Source organism: Bos javanicus, chromosome 27, assembly GCF_032452875.1.
Source record: "Bos javanicus breed banteng chromosome 27, ARS-OSU_banteng_1.0, whole genome shotgun sequence".
Classification (NCBI taxonomy): domain Eukaryota; kingdom Metazoa; phylum Chordata; class Mammalia; order Artiodactyla; family Bovidae; genus Bos; species Bos javanicus.
In genome coordinates, this window is record NC_083894.1 from 36,386,743 (window position 1) to 36,401,314 (window position 14,572).

Sequence of the window (14,572 nt, forward strand, 5' to 3'; positions counted from 1 at the left end):
CCTGTTGCAATTGCTGTCTGGGTGGAGAGACAGATTCCCGGTGCTTCCTGCTCTGCCACCTCACAGAATCCTCTGAGAACTGATTTTTTGACGTATCTAGTCAAGGAGACCTGAAAGAACACTCATCTTGTCAAAAAAATCAGAAACTTCAGTTACTTCAAAAACAAAATTGCTGTTCTTTAATTAATATTTAGCAGACTTGACTTCAAATAACTTTGCCCTTTAAAAAAAAAAATTGAATCTCCCTTCCACAGCAGAAAAACAGCTATCAAGATTTTCAAAGTAATGCACTATAGACATGAAGGCAATAATGATAGTAATATCCAATGTTTATCACTTATTTACTATGAATCAGCCTCTCATATGCTTTAAGTAGATAACCCTGTAAATCTTTACAACAACCTATGCAAGGAAAAACTTAGATTTTTGGAGTGAACAAAAGAGATTACTGGATATCCTTTCAGTGGGATGGCTTGATCTTTGTAGGGTATGTCCGTGTTTTTGAATAGGCTATTTTACAACTCTGTAGAGGTAGAAGTTAATTCATAGAAAACCGATAGTAATGTGAATATTTCCTAACGATTGCTATGCAAGTGATTCCTATCCATGGCAATGCAATTGAATTTTGTTCTGTAGAGAATAAAGCCAAATCCTTATTTGAACTGGTTTTAACATTTTCCTGATTCTCTCATTAAATAGTAAGTTAAATGAAATCATTGGCATGTGTTCATTTTATATCTGTCTGAGAGTCAACAGTTTCTACTATTAAATACATTTTTAATGTTTTGTATATTTGTCAGGTAGGTAATATTGACATCCCCATTTTATAGATGAGAAAGCAGACTGATCCACTGAAGGCCACATCCAGCTACTTGGTAGAGGAGGTGGATTCAAACCCCAGTGAGACCAGAGTTCCAGATTCCATCCTCTTCATTCCCTCCACAAAAGGAAAGAAGATCCAAAAATATTTTGAGCAATGGTAACTTTGCTGGAGTAAGTGCAAGTCTTGCAAAAAGACTCCTTGGGGGAATAACTGATACTGATCAGGGTTCTTGGCCTTCCCCAATCAAGTGAAATTGACCAAAGGCCAGACAAGGAATTCAGGCAAGACTTTATTGGAGCCCCTGATGTAGTGGAATTTGGGGGAGCCAAAGTGAGTAACAGGTTCCTTTGCTTGTTCCCAGAGCAGGGCACAAGCTTGTTCCTTAAATGGGGTGAGGGTAGGGGTATGTCTGGGCTTCCCTGGTGGCTCAGTGGTAAAGAATCTGCCTGCAAATACAGGAGACAAGAGTTCGCTCCCTGGTCCAGGAAGATCCTCTAGAGAAGGAAATGGCAACCCAATTCAGTATTCTTGCCTGGGAAATCCCACAGACAGGGGAGCCTGGCGGGCTGCAGTCCACAGGCTGGCAAAGAGTCCTACATGACTGAGCGATTGAACAACAGCATCGGCACCGGGTGTGTCCACAGGTCAGGGGGAGGGGTGGCTTGGGTGCTCTCCCACCGCTTTGTGGTGCTGGGTGCAGGGGGCATGCACAGTACCCTCCCTTTGCTCCCAGTGCTCAGTTTTTGCTCCTGGCTCTTCAGAAATGGCAGTTGGATTTTGTCTTTTTGAACCTTTTGGTCCAGGATTCGCCCCAGCTTCTCATGCATGTTGGTATTTAGTCCCGTATCATTTCTTTGCCCTTTGTAGCTCGAGGAGGCGTGTGTTCAGCTGCACACATTTGCAGCACTGCAGCAAAGGGCCCCAGACCTGTCTCATAACCACTACCATTCGCATTCCTTTAGAGGAGATGGCATTTTTCTTACCATGGGAGTTTTTTCTGCATTAAGCAGATCATGTTCTACACATCACGATGCTTACATTTTCTCCTGCCTTGTTAAGGAAAAATATTCAATACCAATTCAGCACATGTTTGCCCAAGCCTGGCTTCTTGTCCAGTTCTTTTAGGTTCTGTGAGAATCAGGACAAAAGTCAACAACTATTTCTGCCCCCAAGGAGTTTACCAGGAATCCTACGAAGGCTTCCTAAGTAAATCTGAAAATACGAGATTGGCTCAGAAGAAAATTTGTCTTAACAGCCACGACTACAAAGGTTGAAAGGAGATTATTTTCTTGGGTTCAAAGCTTTTATGAAAGACTGGTGTCAGCCTTTAAAGTGAGGTACTGCTTGAGATCCAAAGTTTTTCCAAAGCTCAAATGTAAATGTTTTAAAAGTTCAAATAACTGCTTCTGTTATCCATGAACCTATGATTTTCCTCAAGTCAAATTCTAACTATGTCATTGCCTCTCTAAAAACTTCTGTGGCTACTCATTGCCTGCAGACGAAGTGGGTAAAGGAAACTAACTTTTTTTTTTAGGCTGTGGGATCTTAGTTCCCTGACCAGGGATTGAACCTGCCCCCTGTAGTCTTAACCACTGGACCACTAGGGAAGTCCTAGGAGGTTAATATTTTTTGAGCATTTGTGTCCTAGACAGTGAACTGATTGCCCTCCACAAGTTAGTTTGTTTAATCCTCATAACAACCCTATAAAGTAAGCTCTAGTCTTAGCATTGTACTCCAGCTTCCTGCTTAAATTGTCCTTTCTCATTCCCTAAGTGGTTCCTAATTTCTTTTTCATACTTACACGTTTACTAGTTAATCTTTATTCAAGTTCCACCAGAATTCTTTGGGCGAATTAAGTAAGATATAAATAATTCCACAGTAATTGTGTTGCAGAAAAGAAGCCAGTTCTGACCCCATGTTGGAACTGCTTCTTTGACTTGCTTTTCATTGCTTCTGTTACTATAATCATAGAGAAGGGCCTGCCTCAGAGAATCCTGCCCCTCTGCCTGACTGTTCAACTAAAGTGCCTTTATTCAGAACCCTGTCCACCTGTAGCTGGCAGAAAGGAAGATATTAATACATACTCCTGCCTGAGGCCTGCTATTCTAGGTGACGTTTGCAAGATGAATGGAAACTTTACTTTGCTTTTTCACCTGCCGCCCATCTCTGATCTATAAAAGAACCTGGCATCCAGACCCCTCTAAGATGGTTATTTTGAGGCACCAGCCTGACATCTTCTTGGTCAGCTAACTCTCATATTTAAGTCTCTTCCTTGCTTCAACCCCTTGTCTCTTGAATTCATTGGCCTGTTGTGTGGTGAGCAGAGTGAGTTTGGACTTGCTAACAATAGCAACTGGTGCCAACAAGACGATTTGGGCATGTTGTTCAGTCGATCAGTTGTGTCCGACTCTTTGTGACCTCATGGACTGCAGCACGCCAGGCCTCCCTGTCCTTCACTGTCTCCCTGAGTTTGCTCAAACCCATGCTCATTGAGTCAGTGATGCCATCCAACCATCTCATCCTCTGTCGTCCCCTTCTGCTCCTGCCTTCAATCTTTCCCAGCATCAAGGTGTTTTCCAATGAGTCAAGTCTTCACATCAAGTGGCCAAAGTATTGGAGTTTCAGCTTCAGCATCAGTCCTTCCAATGAATAACCTAAATGAAAAATAGCATATGCTTCACCTGACTTCATTTGCTAACAAACAGCAATAGCTTAGCTCTGTGTGCAGGCATGGCTGCCCTCAAGACGGAGTCATTGGCCTTCAGTCTGAATAAGACTATAGCCTTCCTCCTTTATTTTTATAAAAGATCATAAAATCTGTCATCTTCTCACATCTAAAACTTTTCGATCTCCAATAAACCACCTCAAGTCTGTATTTTGTGAACTCAAGTCATGAACAGGCTGCTAGCCACAGCATGCCCACAGTTTAATAAAGGAAACAAGAAACATATTAAGGGCAGTGCCATCCATCTGTCTCTCTTGCTTCTCAAGTTTTATTTCCGTATCAAACTTGATCCCAGAAAGCGACGGTTGTTGTTTAGTCACTCAGTTGTATTATTGCTGGCCAAAATCTTGGCTTTCTCTGCCCACTGAAGCCAAATAAAAAAATATGGAGACAGAGTTTGGAGGAAATAGAAAGGTGGCTTTTATTCTCAGCTGGCAGAGAGTGGAACACAGAAGGTTCACGCCTCAAGAACTGTGTACCCAGCTCCATAAGAAATCTCGGGGCTCATATAAGCAAGGGCTGGCTGTCAGGAGTTGGATGAAGAAGAAAGGTGATGAGATCCTGATTTCTTCCCCTTGTGCTGTTTCAAAGATAGTCATAAACATTCATCAGTCAACAGTTCAAGTTGCTAATGAAAACATGCGTTTGCAGGTGACATGCCCCCCATTTGGAAAGCTCAGCAGTGGCCACAGGACTGGAAAGGTCAGTTTTCATTCCAATCCCAAAAAAAGACAATACCAAAGAATGCTCAAACTACCTCACAATTGCACTCACCACACACACTAGTAAAGTAATGCTCAAAATTCTCCAAGCCAGGCATCAATAGTATGTGAACCGTGAACTTCCAGATGTTCAAGCTGGATTTAGAAAAGGCAGAGGAACCAGAGATCAAATTGCCAATATCCACTGGATCATTGAAAAAGCAAGAGAGTTCCAGAAAAACATCTATTTCTGCTTTATTGACTATGCCAAAGCCTTTGACTGTGTGAATCACAAGAAACTGTGGAAAATTCTTTAAAAGATGGAAATACCAGACCATCTGACCTGCCTCTTGAGAAATCTGTATACAGGTCAAGAAGTAACAGAACCAGACGTGAAACAACAGACTGGTTCCAAATTGGGAAAGGAGTATGTCAAGGCTGTATATTGTCACCCTGCTTATTTAATTTATATGCACAGTATATCATGCGAAATGCCAGGCTGGATAAAGCACAAGATGGAATCAAGATTGCTTGAAAAATATCAATAACCTCAGATATGCAGATGACACCACCCTTATGGCAGAAAGCGAAGAAGAACTAAAGAGCCTCTTGATGAAAGTGAAAGAGGAGAGTGAAAAAGTTGGCTTAAAGCTCAACATTCAGAAAACTAAGATCATGGCATCTGGTCCCATCACTTCATGGCAAATAGATGGGGAAATAGTGGAAACAGTGGTTGATTTTATTTTGGGGGGGCTCCAAAGTCATTACAGATGGTGACTGCAGCCGTGAAATTAAAAGACGCTTGCTCCTTGGAAGAAGTGTGATGACCAACCTAGACAGCATATTAAAAAGCAGAGACATTACTTTGCTAACAAAGGTCCATCTAGTCAAAGCTATGGTTTTTCCAGTGATCATGTATGGATGTGAGAGTCGGACTATAAAGAAAGCTGAACGCCAAAGAATTGATGCTTTTGAATTGTGGAGTTGGAGAAGACTCTTGAGAGTCCCTTGGACTGCAAGGAGACCCAACCAGTCCATCCAGAGGTCAGTCCTGAATATTCTTTGGAAGGACTGATGCTGAAGCTGAAACTCCAATACTTTGGCCACCTAATGCAAAGAACTGACTCATTTGAAAAGACCCTGATGCTGAGAAAGACTGAAGGTGGGAGGAGAAGGGGATGACAGAGGATGAGATGGCTGGATGGCATCACCGACTCAATGGACATGAGTTTGAGTTAACTCCAGGAGTTGGTGATGGACAGGGAGGCCTGGCGTGCTGCAGCCCATGGGGTCGCAAAGAGTCAAACTCGACTGAGCAACTGAACTGAACTGCCCCCCATGGGTCTCTCCCAGATAAGCCTGGCCTGAAAGTGGGGGCGGGAGGCCTGAGCCTCAGTGTCCCCTTGTGTAAAATAGGGGACCAGGTACCCCCTCAAGGCTGTTAGTGAGCACCTGCTGTGTGCCAGGCAGACCTCTCTAGCACTCAGGACCCAGCAGGGGACAAGAGATGACCTGGCCTGGAGGAGTGGCCGGTGGGTGCTGGTCGCCAGGATCCCCCACCCTCCACAGTCTGGTAAAGGGAGTGGTTACTGACTGGCATCAGTAATTGAGTCTGGCAATTGGCTGGCTCTGTGGCCTTCTTTCTGATATGTAACTACAAGGGGAAGGGTGTTGTAAGTGTAAACACCAGATAGGGGATATATTTAGCATAGAGTCAAAGGAAAAAATGTGAATTGTAGTTCCTGCAGAGTTAGGGGGCAGAAAACCAAACTAACAGACATGCAGGTTTTACACATTTTACAGTTAAAGTAAAAACTAGGAAAATTCAGGCCTGCTCACTGTTCTCTTTATCTTCTTTGTTCTCAGGAAAGGGAAAGAGAAAAACTCATTCCTCTTTTTTCCTTTTCACTGCAGAGTGTCCGACTCTTTGCAACCCCATGGACTGTAGCCCTCTAGGCTCCTCTATCCATGGGATTTCCCAGGCAAGAGTACTGGAGTGGGTTGCCATTTCCTACTCCAAGGGATCTTCCTTACCAGGAATCAAACCTGTATCTCCTGCATTGGCAGGTGGATTCTGAACCACCAGGGAAACCCAGAGAGCAACATCCCTGAGCTAATGTATAAGTTCCTTGCTTTCAGCAAAGACATAGCCCTGTGAACAACATCTTCCTGTCTTCTGAAAATTACAATTGAAGACATTGTCAGTCACATGGAGAAGGAAATGGCAACCCACTCTAGTATTCTTACCTGGAGAAAATTCCATGGACAGAGGAGCCTGGCAGGCTACAGTCATGGGATCGCGGAGTTGGACACAACTGAGCGACTCTCACTCACTCACTCAGTCACATGACCCATTCTTTTCTTTATGAGGATCCGTGTAATACATTTTTCTTAAAATTTAGTGCCATAAACGTTTGCCTCTTCAAATGCATATGTTTCTTTTTTATCATGCAGATGAGTCCCATCACTTTCCCTTTCAGCCTTCCTAACACGGGGCTCAGAGGCAATTCCTGTTTCACTGTCTTATCTCAGTTTCCTGTGACCTTGGCCTGGATCTTTCCCTAAATACTGATCTCCTTTTCATACCTCCAGCTTTTCTATTTTATTTTGTCTTAATTTAAAAAACGACCCCAGGGAGAATTAAGTAAAGAATAAATAAGCACAGCATAGTCATTTGGGCATATATGAGCAACCTCAAGTTCCTAATTTTCAAAATACCTACGTGAGGGGGTTTCCCTGGTGGCTCAGTGGTAAAGAATCCACCTGCCAATGCAGGAGACTCGGGTTTGATCCTTGATCTGGGACGATCCCACTTGCCGCAGAGCGACTAAGCCCATGCAACACAACTACTGAGCCTGTGCTCCGGAGCTGAGGAGCCGAACCTGCTGAGCCCACGTGCCGTGGCTACTGAAGCCTGTGTGCCCTAGAGCCCATTCTCCACAATAAGAGAAGCCACCGCAATGAGAGCCTGTGCACCGCAACTAGAGAGTAGCCCGTTTTCTAGAGAAAAGCTCTCTCAGCAATGCACAGCCGTTTAAAAAAAAAACAAAAACAATGCCGTATGAGAATGAGCCATTTCACAGAACACAAATTCTTAAGTGAGGCGCAGGAAGAAAAGTGGTAATAAAGACAAGAGTTGTAGAGTCCTGCCTCTTTAGAACTCTAGAAAGAGGGGATAGGTCAGATCAGTGAGGCAACCCATATAAGTAGTTGCCAAGTGTAACTGCATTCAGTTGGTCCATGAACCCACAGGGCCAGACACTGGGGTGTGTAACCCACTTGTGCCCTTGTGCGTTCAGAGCAAGGACGCCCCATGACCTGAAACAGCCTATGATCTAGTGAGACAGACCAACCAGAGCGCAAATCACAGATGACACGCTTTTACAAACGTAAGAACGGGCAAGGAGTGTTAAGAAAGAGCATAAGAAGACCTCCAAAGATGAAGAAATAGCAAAAGTTTCCCAGAAGTGGGTGATGCCTGAGCCAGGACTTGAAACACTCAAGGAGTTAGCCAGGCCAAGGGGGGAAGAGGTAATGGCTGTTTTGGGTGGAAATGCCATGTGTTAGAGGCACAGGAGCCTCTAAGCACACAGATCATTCTGGGCCCCCAAGGAGTGGGGCTTGGCAAGAGAATAGGATGAGAGCGCCCGTCTTACAGGGTCTCCTAGGAGACTTGTAAGATTTACATGACATAGGACTCTTACAGGGGTCTGGTTTACTGTGCTCAAAAAAATCTGAATTTTTGCACTGAAACATCTGGAAGCCTTTGAAAGACCTTAAGAACTGATATGGTCAGATTTACATTTTTAGAAATCTGATCTGCATTTAGAAAAATCCCCCTGGGGACTGCAGAGAATGGCGGGCAGACTATAGGGTTAGAAGCCAGTGGCCATGCTGGCCATCCAGGTGAGGAGAATAAGGACCCGGCAGCCTGTAAAGGTGGAGACACGTGGTGATGGGCCAGCATCTCTGGGGTCACCTCTCATGCTGAAGACAATTTACAGATCAGACAAAATAGAGAAAGCATTTGTCTACAGACATCAAATGGCCAATAAGCTAGTGAGGAATTGTTGCACAAGATCCGGGGCGGAAACAGGTCAGGACGGGTGAGTCCAGTGTTAACAAGGCAACATGGTAGCCATGACCCAGCAGTGCTTCTGACAGCAGAGGCAGTGACCCTAAACCTGGGGTTCATGAGCAGGTGGCTCAGGGGTCCATGAACCTGGTTAAGAAGAAAATTTCGACTTTCTTTTCACTCACCTCTAAATGAGACTTGGATTTTCCTTCTACTGTGAGTCTGGGCCACAAGCCTCACGAACGTTTGTATTCCTGCAATTTTGTCACCAACAGAAATCAGCTATTTTCACACTATATTTATAGCTGTATCTCAAAATGTCATTTACATTCATCACTATTTCTAAATTGCAGTCACTTTTAGAGCCACTGCCTGAATTTGCTGTTTAATGCTTTAATAAAGAAATCCATGTATGACTATCAAAAGGTTTTTTAAATGTTTTAATAACTCTATTCAATGTAGTGGGATTCCTTTGTAATGTCATATATTTTAATTTTTCCCCCTTTGATTTCTTTTTTTATATTTTGTTCTCTACATATTTCAGGTTTTTAAAAATATTGTTTTGAGAAGGTGTCCACAGTTTCATCAAATTGCCAAGGGGATAGAAAAGGTTAAGCAGCCCTGGCCTGGTGGAACCAGGGGGAAATAATTGGGCCTGTGAAGGCTGAGAGTTCTGGTAAACCACCCTGGGCTCAGAATCAGGCTCTAGAAGCACAGGTGAATTAGGACACCAGCCCCTGACACAGAGACCTTAGCAGCTTGGAATCCAGTAGATGGTCCTGAAAATTTCAAAATTGTAAATTAGATTAAAGCAATCCAGGCACCTGACTGCACTAAAATAGTCTCTGAGGAAAGAGAACATTCTAGGCCTTAAATAATTTCTATGCATGTGTGTGTCACTAAATCATGTCCGACTCTTTGCAGTTGTGTGAGTTCTAGCCTGCCAGAGCCCTTTGTCCATGGGATTTTCCTGGCAAGAATACTGGAGTGGGTTGCCATTTCCTTCTCCTGGGATATTCCTGATCCAGGGATCAAACCTGTATCTCCTGCATTGGCAGGCAGATTCTTTACCACTCTGCCACCAGGGAAGCTGATTTCTATGCATGATTTTTATTTAGAAATATTTATTGATTTATTTGGCCGTGTTAGGTCTTACATGCGGCATGCAGGATCTTTCATTATAGCCTACAAACTCTTATCTGTTCCCTGACCAGGGACTGAACCCAGGCCCCTTCTATTGGAAGCATGAAGTCTTAGCCACTGGACCACCAGGGAAGTCCCTATGCATAATCTGTCAAATACAGTATGTAGCATAGAGATAACTGGGCATGTGAGGATGAAACCAATAGAGGAAACAGGTAACAGATTCACATCCTCCAGATGGTGGAATTAATAGACTGGAAGCCAACCATCCTCATGAGGATAAAACAAGATGAATGCAAACCTTCCAGGGAGGATCTAGAAGGAATAGAGAGTAATGTTGGAGATTTGAAAAAGAACATTAGCAAAGAGCAAGTCTAAGGCAGGAGGATGAGCACTTAGATTGGAAGTGGGCGGAACTAGAGTGGAAAAAAAAGGCTAGCTACCCATCTGATCTGGGTAACTGTGAAAACAATGCTGTTCATTGATACAGGATGGATAACATTGAACAGATTTGTAAGGTGGAAGTGAGTAAAGAAAGTGATGATGCCGTGAACATCATGAGCTTGATGATTTCATGGGATATGAAAGGGGAAGATGCTGTAGGAGCCTAAGTGTCTGGGATGTATTCAGGAAAGAGATCTGGTCTGGAGTGGGATATGGAATTCATCAGCACTCAGGTGAGGCTGACGTTCTGGGATGGATGAGCTAACCATGAGACAAGGGTAGAGAATAGGGATTCTGGCTGTAAGTGATAAAAGTCACCCTGAATTAGCTTTAGGAAAAATGAGATTTGCTGGCTCCTACAACTGAAAACGGCAGCTGGCTTCCAATGACCAGCAAGGTCCACAGATTCCAACACTACTTTGAGAGGTGTGCGCATGTGTGTGTTTCCCTCTGACTTCTAAGACTGTCAGATTCCAACTGTGTGTGTGTTTCTTGCTTGCCTGTCCTTTCCCATTAGTCTGTACATTTGTTTCAGTCCTAAAATCATACTGATAAAATCAGTATCAAAATGATAAAATCATCTGAATAGCTTTTAGTTTTTAAGTTTAGTTATTTAAATTACTAAAATATGTATGTCTGGTAAATAGTTTGAAAAGAAAAGCTGAGAGAAGAAAATGAAAATTACCTAAAATCCCACCAACCTAAAATAATAACACCAAGAAAATATTTGTGCATATGCTTCCCTTTCTATGTTAGAGTTAAATGATTGAGTAAAATGACCAAATGCATAGAAAACAGGCCATAATAAGGAAAGGAATTGTTTAGCTTAAATAATGAACACACACATGAGGTGTATATATATATATATATATCCCTAAAATAAATAATTTTTAGAGTAATGCTAAATAGTAGTTCATTCTTTAAAAGGACCAGACAATAATAAAATTATATTTTAAAAGAAATGTTCTCTGAACATGAAGAAGTCTCTGAATTACAAAGATTAAAAGTATAAACTGGAGACTATTATGGACCAAAGGTTTGTGTCTCCCTCACCCCACCAGCAAAATTCATGTGTGGAAGCTCCTTGGTATTTGGAGATGGAGTCTTTTTGTAAAAATATTTGTTTATTTATTTAGCTGTGTCAGGTCTTGGTTATGGCACGTGAACTCCTTCGTTGCAGCCCACAGACTCTCTAGTTGTGGTGTGTGGGCTTAGTTGCTCTGTGGTATGTGGGATCTTAGTTCCTTGACCATGGGTCAGATCTGAAGTCTCCTGCATTGCAAAGCAGATTCTTAACCACTGGACCACCAGGGAAGTCCCCTGGAGATGGGGTCTTTGGGGAGGTAATTAGGTATAGTCGAGGCCATGAGGATGGAGCGCCTATGATGGGATTAGCGCTATTACAAGAAGAGGAGGAGACCAAAGCCATACTTCTCTCCACCATGTAAGGACATAGCAAGGAGGCGGCAATGTACAAGTCAGGAAGAGGGCTCTCATCAGAACCCATCCACATTGGCACCCTGATCCAAGTCTTCCAGCCTCTAGAACTATGGGAAGTAAATGTTGTTTAAGTCGCCCAGTCCGTGGTATTTTGCTTTACTGCCCCAAGCTTAAGACAGCAGAGAAGGGATTCATGAAATGTCCATCCCTGGGGGCCTCTAAGAAAGGCATAAGACTGTCCCCTCTCACCCAGGAAGGGCCTCACTGCTTGTGACTCAGAGCCAAGCATGGTGGCTTAGAAGCTGCTCCATTTAGTGAATGAACCAGAACCTCTGGGGATCTGGACATGATGATCAATGACAAGATATCAGTTTGCATGTTGTAATTCAAGGCATAAACTAGATCTGATGACCCAATTTGATCCTGGTTTTTAAGGGGCAAATTAGTTTTGTGGGATAAAAATTCAGGAGGAAATGGTTAGGAAACAAACTGAAAAGAGAAGGAAGGAATTAAGCAAGTTTGTTTGTTTGTTTTTTAATGAATGTTAAAAGACGAAAATTTTCTAATATTATGACCCTAGGAGGAAAACAATGGAGTCTGGTAAAAATCAAACTGCTTTTCTAAAGCATGAGGTAGCATGCTTGGAACATATATAGACCAGAGTCAGGAGAGTAACATAAGCCCAACCTAGGTCTTTTATGAAGAGGAAAGAGACCTATATTGTGTCCTGAAGAAATGGCCTTTTCTCATCAAGTTAACTGGAGTGGTTCAGAAGGTCACAGAAGCTATGGTCTTGGAGATGCCAATGAATAGATGTTTTTCTGCCCTGAAAGGTATAAATATTTGTTCACCTAACACTTACAAAAGACCAGACCAGAAAATATGAGTTGCCTTCCAGTTTTCCATCTGCCTGCAGCCCAACAGTCCTCTGCAGGTTTCGTGTCCCATACATACCTCTTTCAGAAAATCAATATAATTCCTTACATCTGAAGGTGCCTTTTGGTTGTCAAAAATGATCCTGGGCAGAGGGTTGGAGGCAAGATGGCAAGGTAGGAGGACCCTGAACTCACATCTTCTCACGAGCACACCAAAATTACAATTAACTGCTGAACAACCATCAATTAAAAAGAAAAGTCTGGAATCTACAAAAAAAAAAAAAAGATATTCTACATCCAAAGGTATACAGAAGAAATCACAAGATGGTAGGAGGTATGCACTAGCAATATAATCAAATCCATACCACCTGGATGGGCCATCAAGCTAGAAGCATTAGCATGGAATTTGCAGTTAGAAAACTAAGCTCAAGCCCTACATACGCACTTTTATTAACTCAGGAATATTGCAGAAATGACTTCCTTATCTGTAAAATAGGGATAACAAAATAACACCATAACAAGGTTGTTGTAAGGAAAAAGTAAGATGAAGTACGGAAGGGGTTTTGAGAATTCCAAAATATTTTGCACATAGAAACGGTTAATCAATTATTGCTTTCTTTTTAAAAATTTTATTTTATTTATTTATTTTTGGCTGTGCTGGGTCTTCGTCGCTGCTCTGACTTTTCTCTAGTTGTGGCAAGTGGGGGCTACTCTTCGTTGCCGTGCACAGACTTCTCATTGTGCTGGCTTCTCTTGTTTCGGAGCACGGGCTCTAGAGTGCGTGGCTTCGGTAGTTGGGACACACGGGCTCAGTAGTTGAGGCTCCCAGGCTCTAGAGCACAGGCTCAACAGTTGCGGCACACAGGCTTAGTTGCTCTGAGACACGTGGGATCTTCTCGGACCAGGGGTTGAATCCATGTCTCCTGGGTTGGCAGGCGGATTTGTAACCTCTGAGCCACAAGGGAAGCCCTGCCTTCTTCCTGTACATTGTCACAGGTGTCACTGTCCCATCGGAAGATATATCATGGCTTTTCCATAATCATCAGGAGGAGGTTTGGCCAAGACTGGAACCCAGCCCTTCGGACTCAGAAGTTCAGTTGTCTTTTCCCGATTGATCCCATGCTGCTTGTCCACTGGGTTTATGCTCTGGCCTCCTGCTCTTCAGGCAGCTCACACACAGGCTATGCTTCCCAGCTGCCCCGTGGAAAACCTGTGTTGAATAGTGAGGTCACTTAGTGTGTAGGAGCTCTTTTCCAGTTCTCACTCTGGTTGAATATCTCCCTCCAAGTCAGGGTCTCTTTGTGGGTGAAGGATTTTTAGAATCTTTAAGACTTTGGGATATTCGTGTGTGTGCAGGTATATTTCTGTGTTGAACAGATTCAAGAGGTCTAAGGCATGCAGGATAAATGCACGAAATCCTGATAAAAGAAGTCTAGATAATTGCCTGTGAAACTGCTCTTGCAATCTAATTGAGCTCTGATAGCAGTGCCAAGATCATGCTGAGCTAGATACTTGGCATCAGCCAATATAAACAGAGAAAAACAAATTTACACAATATAGGTCAACCGAAAACAGAGCTTTCTGAAAGGGCAAGATAAAAAGAGGTCAAATCTAGAAAAGCACAGTCCAACTGCTTTCTGTTCCCCCAAATAACTCAACATTTAACATAGTGGAAAAGTGGATAATAGAGAAATAAACAAAGCTGTAACAGACTGATACTGACAAAGCAAAATAGAAGTCCCAATAGCATTGTTAACATAGACTGCAAGGCAAAAAATACTAGTTAGGATAAAGTGGTTTATCATCGACTGATATGAGATGAAATCACTGAGAAGATATATTAGTGCTTCACGCACCAAATAAGATACTGTTACAAAAATATGAAGCCTAAACTCTGGGAGAATATTTGAATTTGACAAAAATACAATCATCACAGGAGACTTGAACTCTCTTTTCTCAGAATCTGAAGATCAAGTGGAGGAACCTTATTTGAACAAACTGAGAAAACATTTGCTTTTTAAAGAAAATTTGTTCACATACTAGCCAACAAAGAAAATTTTAATAAATTCCAGGTTTTCTGCATGCTAGAAATTAAACCCCAAGGTGATCAGCAACCTTGCCGGTTTTGTTCACCTTTGTACTGGAGCAGCAAACACATTGTTTAGCACACAGTAGGGATCCATAAATATTTGTCTCATAAGGAAGAAAGGATGAAGGATGACCCAAGACACAAAAGCAACATGAAAAGTGCATCCTCACCCCAATATAATCCCTTAGAAATTTCAATTACACTCTTCAAAACAATTCTTGTGTCAAAGAGAAAACTGAAGTGGAAATTAGAGCCTA